Source organism: Culex quinquefasciatus, chromosome 2, assembly GCF_015732765.1.
Source record: "Culex quinquefasciatus strain JHB chromosome 2, VPISU_Cqui_1.0_pri_paternal, whole genome shotgun sequence".
NCBI lineage: Eukaryota > Metazoa > Arthropoda > Insecta > Diptera > Culicidae > Culex > Culex quinquefasciatus.
The window spans coordinates 175,038,647-175,049,801 of record NC_051862.1 but is presented as its reverse complement, the minus strand read 5'-3'; the positions used below and the strand labels follow the sequence as shown (position 1 = coordinate 175,049,801).

The window sequence follows — 11,155 nt, the reverse complement described above, 5'->3', positions numbered from 1 at the left end:
TATCTGTGTGCGGATTTGTTCTTGGGCTTGGTTACGTTAGCCCGGAGGTCACAGGTGCAACGGTGACCAACGGAACTAGGCTCGGGAAAGGGCAACGAGCCTTAGAAAATGTGTGTGTGTTTTTGGCAACTCGGACGACGTCTACGAGTGCGTACGCATGCGGTTTTTTCGTAACAGGTGAGTACTCACGGACCGGTTTCGTTGATTGGCTTACGCGTCGCTAGTGCACCACGCGGTGCGATATCCTTCTGGAGCAGATGAAAGGCGCGCGATCTTAAGGGGGCGGCCTGGTTGAAATTAGGCTTGGCCGGCTGGCCGGCCTGGTGGACGGGTCGCCTCCTTCGGGAACCTGGACGGCGCGTGACCACGTGGACCGACGTCTACGGTCTGGTGAACTCCTGCGGCGAATCTGGACCAGCGGCTGGACAGGAACGGCTGGCGCGATGGATGGCTCTCCCTGGAGCCACGTGTAGCGTGTGGTCTCCCTTCCGGATCCCAGTGGGACTTCCGGGGCTCGATCGCTGAGACCGCGGGGTCAGCAGGGCGGCTAAGGCTTTTGGTGGCGGTGTGGCGAGCACGAGCTGGTAGGAGGCGGTTGGTTCCGACTCTAGAACAGAACGCCGTCGTCGGCTGTTTGGCGACGATTAACACACATCACACATCAACACACACACTAGGTACTTTACCTTTTAATTCCTCTTCGCACACAGAATCGGACCGCACAAACTACTAGCTAAGCTAAGGTTGGACACTACAGGAAAGAACAAAGATTAACTACACAAATCTACAGATCACACGTTTCACTCGAGTTACCGTCACTAAACACACCGGGGGGCTAGACTACTGGATCGGCGCTGCTGCCTCTTCCGCGACTCAGGACCAAGTGGACGAGTAGAAATTGTAACTTTCCTCAGAAAGCGTCATTAGGGAAAGGTTGAACGGAAGTACGTAATTTCGTGAGAAATTTCGTAGTTTCGAGTAACGAATTTACCCGAACAGATTTTGGGAATATTACTGAAGGCATCTCGTTCCCTCTTACACATTTGTCATCTGGCTTTCCTGTTCTGATTCATTCCAGGCTTTCCGAGAGGGCTTGATCGTGCAAGTTCCTCTCAGCAGGTTTAACCCAGCAAGTCTTCCCATACGTGGTGGTGCAAGTTGTGCTTTCTCCAGGACTGTTTGGCTTATCGGACGGATTGGCGAGGGTGTGAGGAAGTGAGGTGTAGCACTGTTCTACTGAAGCTTGCCATGTGCTAGCTTCGACACAAACCCTTGATTCAGTTGGACTTGTTTATATTAAATTATTATAGCTGAATGAAAAACAACTAAACGAATAGAGTGACCATGTTACATCATCCCCTACTAAATTTACGAAAATTTGGTTGTAAAACAACCAAATTTTCGTAGGGCAAACTATTGAAACTACTGTGGCTATGGCAGAAATGATGAAAACTAAAGAACTTGAAATTATAGCTGAGACTATAAAATATTTGAGGAAAACAAAAAATTGTGGAACTACAAATCTTGGACTTTATTTCGTTGGTAAACTCATTCATACATAAAACTTCCGAAGAATAACAATAACAATAAAAATGCTATCACCTGAAATTTGATCAGAATTCCAGAGAAGCAAAACTCCTACTTCCACAACAACTAGTGAATTGCAAAGACGTCCTACTCCAGAAGTAACTTCCCGAAAAAATCAGAACGCTCTGCTTTCCACTTTATTACACCTGTGGGTCCTGATTGTCTTCACCTCAGAATGAATTCCGAGAACACAAAGACGAAAAAATTTCCCACAACAAAAAACCGCTCTACATGTGCCGAAACACTCCAGGATAAATCCCGAAAACGTATCGTACACACATAAAAAGCATAGTAAAATTCATCAACAATTCTTCGTAAAAAAAATTGTGAGAAAACATGTAATTACAAACACTCATTCACCCCTCGTCGCATGCACTCAGGTCGCAAGTCGTCACTCACCACCTTGGTAACTCATTCACTCACGGTTACCAACGAAAAAGGAACCATAACAAACAACTGTCAGACGGATTTAGTTGAAAATTGTATTTACTCGAAAACGTGTGTTGCGGAGCCGGATTTTCAAAATTCGTGTTATTTGCGGGAAGTGTGACTAAATTTTATGTATCTAGTCTATGTTTCGCTAAAAGCAGATCTTTTGTCTTCGTTTCCCAGGTGTTTGGCTGCAAGAACAAATGCTTCGCACCTGGTTACGATCAAAACAACCACGCTCTTGGGATGCAGATTGGACTCATAATTGATTGCAGAAGGACTAATCGGTGGATTTTGGTTTAATTAACTACTGGTTGTGGTCCCTAACAGAAAAATTGTAAGTAACGTTCCTAATTTTACTTCCTAATGACTTTGACTAATGCTCTGTGTTCTGTATTTTTAGTTGATCCGGCTCGGTTGGTAAAACATGTTGGCTTAGCGATGGATAATAATAACCAAACAAAATATTGACACTATCGATGGATGAGGATGACGTCACGGAAAAACAACCAAAAAAAACGAATTCATACAATTATGCCGAAAAACAAATAATATTGTGAGTTTTAAACAAACTACTCACATAAATTCAACAAAAATTAACATTAGGTTAACGTAGGGCCATAGGCGCGACTAACGTAAACAATTACTAACTACTATGTACAAAATTTACATTTCCACAAGTGTTTCCACCTTGTGGGCGTGTGGGGTGTCTTCTTCTTCCACTTTCCCCCCTTTATGGACAGATTCATGGCTGGTTGGGTAAGGCAAAGCCGAATGTTATTGCCAACCTGAGGACAGAGCTTCGTTTGGGAGTTGTTTGTGAATGAGTTTCAGCGACTTGGGGTGTTGAGACGTGCAACTTAACTAGCGTTTCGAGAACTAAAGATCATCACCGTTCTCATTCATAAGTACTAGGAGTTACAATCATCGCGGAGACTCGCTCACATTCGTATCACACAATTAAGTGGCTTACTTTAACAGGTCATCGTCTATGCTCAGCCCTGATACTAGCGAACTCAACGAACAGCTCCCTTTCTTCGATTTCTACTGCTCAATCGATCGTCTTAGATCAGTTGCCGCTCTCTTCACCATCGCTTCAACCCACTCATTCACAACTTCCAGACGAGTTCACGAAGTACTCTGTTAGCTTCTGATCCTCACCCTGAACCCTCCAAAGGTCACGTCTAACCTGAATGCTTTACCCAATTGGTATTTTGTTCGAAACTTCAAATCTGGTCACCCTTAAAAGGGAGTTCATAGCTGTAAAATCGTGAATAAAAGTCTACTTCGGTAAATGGAACTTTTTTAAGATGGTTCGCGTAGAAAACTCCTAGTCGTTTGCCTTTTTGATTTTCAAGCTCATAGCAATGTTTTCCAACAACCTTTCTGACAACTGCTGGCTCGTATTTTGGCGCTAGTTTCGCACTGAACCCTTTGGCTTTGTCAGAAAGTTCAAACGTTCTTTTCAAAACCGTTTCACCTGCGGTGTAGGTGGGGCAGCAGGCATTAGAGCGAAGGTTGTATGTCCTCCTGTGTCGTTCGTAGGCTTTGAATAATTGATTTTTGACATCTTTCAAGAGTTGTTTCCTTCGTTTTTGTTCTTCTCCATCTTTTTGTTCCTCTGCAACCGGCAAATCACGCATTCTTCGGTATTCTCGACCGTCCGATACCATCTCTCGACCGAAGACGACAAAGTACGGTGTGTGTTTAGTCGAGTCGTGTACCGCACTCCGGATTGCGCATGCAATTTCTTGCAGATTATCAGCCCAGTTCTTGTGTTGCTTCAGAGTTGCTCGAATCGCTGTTGTTATCACCCGATTCACGCGTTCCGTGTTATTCACCTGTGGGTGGTACGACGGGGTGAGCCAATGGGTTACGTTGAATTCTTCGAGAAGTTGTCGGAAAAGCTTCGAGGTAAATTGTGTTCCGTTGTCCGTTAACACTATTTCCGGTACACCAAAGAGTAAGAATACCATATTCTTGAGAAATTCGGCCACCGAGCTAGCTTTTGCTTCTCGAAACGGTTGCACCAGCACAAACTTGCTGAATACGTCCGTGACAACCAACAGACACGTGTGTCGACCTCTACCTGACACCGGAAGTGGTCCCACGAAGTCCAGTGTTATAAATTGCCAAGGATGTTCCACAAACTCTTTCTGCGCTCCCATCGGTGGGGTAGTGTTCAAGTTGGGCGCTTTCGACGTTTGACACTTGAAACATTCGCGGCAGAACTTTTTCACCTGTGCGCTCATACCTGGCCAAGTGTAGTGGCGTTTCAAACTGTGCGAGGTCTTTTCTGCTCCAAAGTGTGCGACTTCGTGTTCCTTCTTTATAATTTCTTCTCGTTCTTCTTCCCTGGGCATCAATTTCCACCGAAATCTAGGGTCGTCAGTCTTGGTTCCAGTGGCGTAACGGTAAATAGCTCCATCTGTGATTCTGTAATCTGGGTGTTTTTGTGGGTCAGCCTTGATCTTCTCCATTAGTTCGTCGTACCTGTTGTCCAGTGACCCAATCTCGATGACATTGATCGAGCGAGATAAGCAGTCCGCTGTGATGTTGTTGGCTCCCTTCCGGTACATCAGCTGAATGTCGTACGACTGTATCTTCAGCGCCCATCGGAGGAGTTTAGAGTTTCCCGATTCAACGCCAATGGTGAACAGCCACAACAGACTCCTTGCATCGGTTACTACCTGAAAACGAGATCCTTCTACGTAGTGACGGAAATTCTCAATAGCTAGTAACACCCCCAGACATTCCTTTTCCACACTCGAGTAGGCCCGCTGTGTCCTGCTCAGCTTCTTGCTGAAGTATGCAATTACCCGAGTTTCCCGTCAAGTTCTTGGACGAGGGCGGCGCCCACGGCGGTATCGGAAGCGTCCGACTCTATCGTAAAAGGCTTCGTAAAATCCGGGTTAGCTAAGATTGGGGCTGAAGTAAGCACTGATTTAAGTTCCAGGAATGCTTCTTCAGCTTCCTCTGTCCATACGAACTTCTTCTTGCTCTTCTTGAGCAGGTCCGTGATCGGAACGGTGATTCTGCTGTAGCTACGAATAAAACGTTGATAGAATCCGGCCAATCCTAGCAACCGACGGACATCTTTTACGCTTTTCGGTCGGGCGTAGTCTAGAATTGGTGAGATCCTGCTGCTATCTATCGATACCCCCTTCTCTGTCAGCAAATATCCCAGATATTTTATCTGTTTCCGGCAAAAACGCGATTTCTCCAGCGAGATCGTAAGGTTCGCCTTCTTTAGACGGTTTGCTACTTCCTGTAGGAGTCTCAGGTGTTCTTCTAAGGTGTTCGACGCGACGACGATGTCGTCTAGGTAAACAAATACGAATGGCATTAGGTCAAACCCGATTACCTTGTCCATTAAGCGACACATCGTAAACGGTGCGTTTGTCACTCCGAAGGGACATACTTTGAACCGGAAGAGACCCTTCGACGTCCTGAAAGCTGTGAAGTTCCTGCATTCCTCCTTCAGTGGGATCTGAAAATATGCGTCCTTAAGGTCGATGATTGAGAAGAATTTTGCCCGTTCCAGTCGTTGGAAGATCTCCAGCATATTGCGGATTGGATAAGTGTCTTTAACCGTCATGGAGTTGATCCTGCGGGAGTCTAGACACACCCGAATCTTCCCGTTTGACTTCCGAACTGGGACTAACGGATTTGTCCATTCACTGTAACATTCTTCAATAACTCCCATCTGCTTGAATCGCTCGATCTCTGAATCAACCTCTTTTGAATGTTCGGTGAACAACGATAAACAGGCTGGTTTTTCGGTTTCGCGCCTTCCTTCAGAACTATTTCGTGTTCGATTAAATTCGTTCGTCCTAGTTTCCCGCTGCTGGTGAATTCAAACTGCTTTACAACTGCCAGAAGGTCTTGACGCTGCTGCTCCGTTAACTCGTGTTCCACTTCGATCGTCTCTTCCGATGGTTCCTGCCTCCCTTCTGGAATATCAAAAGTTGGTACGTCTAGTGTTGTGTCTTGTTCCATGGTCGGTAGTTCCGGCAGTGTGCCAACTGGTTCCAGGGTAAACGCGATCGTCTCCTCCACCATGTTGAACTCGCCCACCGGTTCTGGTCCGTTCCCAAGATCTGCCATTGGCGTGATCCCGAAACTACGCCAGAAATTGCAGCCGAGAATCGGTTTCGATATCTCAGGTACTACGACAGTCGGAACTACACGTGTCACGTTCTTGTATGTGTATGGAATGTTGAGGTAGCCGAGGCATTTGTACTCTGTGTTGTCCGCTGTGCTTACTCTTAGTCTTGTTGGTTGTAGTTTCATACCGTACTTCAGTGACAGATTCAGCGAATTGATTACGCTTATCCCCGCGCCTGAATCGAGTAGCGCTGTAAACTCGTCATCAAAAACTCGCACTCGTAGGTATGGACACTTTTTTGTTTCAATTTTAATTGTGTGGATTTGATTCAACGGGTCGTAGTCGGTAGGTTGATTGGGAATTCTTTCATAATAAGGAATGTTAGGATTCCCTGTCGTACATCCCTCTAGTAGTTTCCCGCGTTAGTGTTCTGGTTCGGATTTGTTGTTACATGAGCTGCTGCACATCTGGTGCATGAACGGATTGTTTTCCCCAATTCCCGCAGCCATAACAGAATATTGATTTCGGTTCCCTGCAGACTCGCCAGTTGTGTCCAGTTTGTCTACAGTTCCAGCAGTTAGACGATGAGTTTGGGAAACTTGTTGCCGAGCTGCTGACTGCTGGTTCGAAGGTTCCTGCGACGTGTTGAACGACTGGTTTGGTTCTCGTGGTGGGTTGAACGTTCGGAAGTTCCTGTTTCTGTTCCCTTGAGCTCGGAACCCACTCGGTCCGGAGTGTGGTTGAATCGCGTCGACAAACTCCATCTCTTCTGCTCCAGCTTCTTCCTCTTCGTAGTCAACGTGATGAACCTGCTGCTGTTGCTTAGCCAGTAGTTGCTGCAGGTGAGAATCGGCTGCGTCGATTCCTCGGTTCAAGCTTTTCAGGTGATCCAAATCCAAAACCGTAGTCGTAGACAGTTTTGTATAGTAATACGATCGCATGTTGTCCCAAATGATTTCGAATTGCCGTCTCTTCGACAGAGGTTTAGACAGCATCTTATTCAAACGTCCAATATCGTCTACAAAAGCTGCGAAAGGTTCATTCCTTTGTTGTTTCCGGCTCTGAAGTGCTTGACGAATTCCTTGATCCTGATTAGGGTTGCCAAATCGCAGTCTGATTCGCTTTTCAAAATCCTCCCAAGTCTTGACTTCGTCGGCGTATGTGAAGAACCAGTTTGCTGCTACTCCGTCAAGTACCATATGGACATCCTTTAGAAGTTTTCGATCAGTTACTTCCTCCCTTTTCGCAATTTGTTTTAATCTGAACAGAAAATCTTCAACCGATAGTGAATTAGGCTCTCCCGTAAACGAAATTTTCCAATGTTCAATCCTTCTTTGATGGTTTCGGTGGTAACGTTCTCTGAAGTTGTCGTTCCTGGAACTTCCAGATGACTCAAAGCCTGGTCTTGGTCTTGGCGGTTGTCTCGGGGAGGGACCTATTAGTCGAGGTACCAGAACTGAGCCGCTAGAGTCGCTTTCTGTTGATCTTCGGTTCTCCACTCTAGAAATTTCCAGCTCTGTCTGAAGACGTTTGATTACTTCCCACAATTCCTCGACCGTTGGGTTTGGGTTTGGATTAGGATTAGGATCAGGGTTTGGATTTGGATTGGGGTTTGGATTCGGGTTTGGATTTGGGTTTGGATTGGGATTAGGGTTTGGATTCGGGTTTGGATTTGGATTTGGATTCGGGTTTGGATTTGGCTTTCCTTTATTATCTGTATCCGTATCCGGTCCGCTTTGAGTGAAATTTCCATCCGAAGAGACCGATTGAAGTAGCTTCGAGACTGGTGTCAAAAGTGCTTTCTGCAAATTATGTCCTTCTTGTGTTTGCGCTATTGCCCTCTGTATCCGGTAGTAATAATGAACTAATTTTGATCGAGTTTCACTTTCGATCTTCCCTTGTGCGATCAACAACAGTCCATCTACTTTTGATTTCACAAATTCCATTTCGTCTTCCCATTGATAAGGTGGATCAGGGTAATTGTGTTTTTCATTCCGATCAATTTGGAATAGTTTTCGCAAGATATCACGCTTCGAGTTAAGATTCTGTCGTGTTTCTTCCTCTTTGTTCCTCAGTCTGAGTTCGTAGTCCACTTCTTCATTCGACAAATGTCTCGCGTGTGGGAACTTCATCGTATTTATTTTCTTTTTAACCTCTCAGTATCAAAAAATGTGATGAAATAAATTTTATTTTATGTGCTCAAAAACGTAAGTTTAACGTGCATAAGAATTAAATAAATAAATAAGTTAATAAATAAATAAATAAATAAATAAATAGTGATGCAACAAACAGGGAAAAATTAACAATCAACCAATGGAAAATAAATAAAGAAATCTTTGCTTTAAGAACCCACGAAAATCGTTCGAATGAACTCTCAATCGAAAGAAAAAATGAAAGAAAGACCCAAAACGTTGGGCGCCAATTTGTGGTACGCAAATGGTAGCCACGAAGGAATCCGTCCGATAACCGTCCCACGGGTTTGTTAATTAGCAAACGGTTTATGCGCCACCTCCGTAGAGGACCGACTTGCCTGGTTTATGCCCGACTAGACCCAGCCGCAGGGCGGGTCGTTTTGTAAAACCTGAAATGAATGGGGGAACGTTCAAGGGACTCAAAATGGGTAAGAGGTACTCCGCTTCGCGTGTGATGACTCCAAAAATATCCAAAACTGAACGGGCAACCCGTTGTCCGTCCGAACAACCAATCACCTGTTCGCTCTGGATCCTCACAGGATAATTTCTACCCCCGCACCAATCGCTGCGACGGGAAAAGACCCCAGGCTGAGATTCCCAAGCAGCCTTGCACTTGGAGTAAAACAACAGTAACAAAAACGTGGAGACGTCGAATGCGAAGCGAGAGACCTCTAGACCCGTGCAACTAATCTGGCGAGAGAGACATTTCGTTCACCAAAAACAACTACGCTAACAACGTCTTGGGGGAGGTGAAAAACGAATTATATTGCATGCTAAATGTGGGTTTTAATTGTACATTTTTAACCTAGGTTTAAGTTACATGTTTGTAGTGTCCTACGTGTTCATTTCCTCTTCTCTTCTTGGTTCTCTCTCTCTCTCTACTAACTATCTGTGTGCGGATTTGTTCTTGGGCTTGGTTACGTTAGCCCGGAGGTCACAGGTGCAACGGTGACCAACGGAACTAGGCTCGGGAAAGGGCAACGAGCCTTAGAAAATGTGTGTGTGTTTTGGCAACTCGGACGACGTCTACGAGTGCGTACGCATGCGGTTTTTCGTAACAGGTGAGTACTCACGGACCGGTTTCGTTGATTGGCTTACGCGTCGCTAGTGCACCACGCGGTGCGATATCCTTCTGGAGCAGATGAAAGGCGCGCGATCTTAAGGGGGCGGCCTGGTTGAAATTAGGCTTGGCCGGCTGGCCGGCCTGGTGGACGGGTCGCCTCCTTCGGGAACCTGGACGGCGCGTGACCACGTGGACCGACGTCTACGGTCTGGTGAACTCCTGCGGCGAATCTGGACCAGCGGCTGGACAGGAACGGCTGGCGCGATGGATGGCTCTCCCTGGAGCCACGTGTAGCGTGTGGTCTCCCTTCCGGATCCCAGTGGGACTTCCGGGGCTCGATCGCTGAGACCGCGGGGTCAGCAGGGCGGCTAAGGCTTTTGGTGGCGGTGTGGCGAGCACGAGCTGGTAGGAGGCGGTTGGTTCCGACTCTAGAACAGAACGCCGTCGTCGGCTGTTTGGCGACGATTAACACACATCACACATCAACACACACACTAGGTACTTTACCTTTTAATTCCTCTTCGCACACAGAATCGGACCGCACAAACTACTAGCTAAGCTAAGGTTGGACACTACAGGAAAGAACAAAGATTAACTACACAAATCTACAGATCACACGTTTCACTCGAGTTACTGTCACTAAACACACCGGGGGGCTAGACTACTGGATCGGCGCTGCTGCCTCTTCCGCGACTCAGGACCAAGTGGACGAGTAGAAATTGTAACTTTCCTCAGAAAGCGTCATTAGGGAAAGGTTGAACGGAAGTACGTAATTTCGTGAGAAATTTCGTAGTTTCGAGTAACGAATTTACCCGAACAGATTTTGGGAATATTACTGAAGGCATCTCGTTCCCTCTTACACATTTGTCATCTGGCTTTCCTGTTCTGATTCATTCCAGGCTTTCCGAGAGGGCTTGATCGTGCAAGTTCCTCTCAGCAGGTTTAACCCAGCAAGTCTTCCCATACGTGGTGGTGCAAGTTGTGCTTTCTCCAGGACTGTTTGGCTTATCGGACGGATTGGCGAGGGTGTGAGGAAGTGAGGTGTAGCACTGTTCTACTGAAGCTTGCCATGTGCTAGCTTCGACACAAACCCTTGATTCAGTTGGACTTGTTTATATTAAATTATTATAGCTGAATGAAAAACAACTAAACGAATAGAGTGACCATGTTACAATATGATTTAATATTAAGGTTGATTCAAAACATGAAACGATTTATTGACATCAAAAAAGAAAATTACCTTGATACAACGAAATTAATTTACTTGCTATGCTCGAATGAGGCTATGGGTCATTCTCCGCCGACTCACACAGCAGTTGCCCCGACCCCTCTTCGATTTGCGTGAAATTTTGCTCTAAAGGGTTATTTTGGTTCCTGATCACGAATCCGAGGTCCATTTTTGATATTTCGTGACGGTGGGGCGGTACGACCCCTTTCATTTTTCTGGTTTTTTACTAAGACACCTTTTTTGTGATTTGTAGCTCGCAACCGTGAGAGATAAAGGGACTTTTGTGTAAAATTAGATGCCCGATTTGATGGCATACTAAAAAATCCGGAAAAACGTAATTTTCATCAAAAAAAGTTAAAAAATAGTTTTAAAATCGCTGCCTTTTCCTGTTACTCTACTGTCAAAAATCGTGAGACATGTTATTTTATGGGAAATGGGAAATCTTTTCGAATCTGAAATAACCCAGAAGGGTAAATTTTTTCATTTAGAACAAATTTTTTCATTTTAAAATTAAGTGATTTTTCTAACATTGCAGGGTTACATTTTAG

General features: G+C 45.5%; 1 long non-coding RNA gene across 1 annotated transcript; it reads right to left on the bottom strand.

Moving 5' to 3' along the window:
* Positions 1 to 327: 327 nt before the first annotated feature.
* On the bottom strand, positions 328 to 1,175 carry LOC119767365. The gene is made up of 3 exons (XR_005277473.1): positions 814 to 1,175; positions 687 to 751; positions 328 to 630 (listed from the first exon to the last, which is right to left on the bottom strand). It is a non-coding gene; the product is annotated as an uncharacterized LOC119767365 (long non-coding RNA).
* Between the last annotated feature and the right edge of the window lie 9,980 nt (positions 1,176 to 11,155).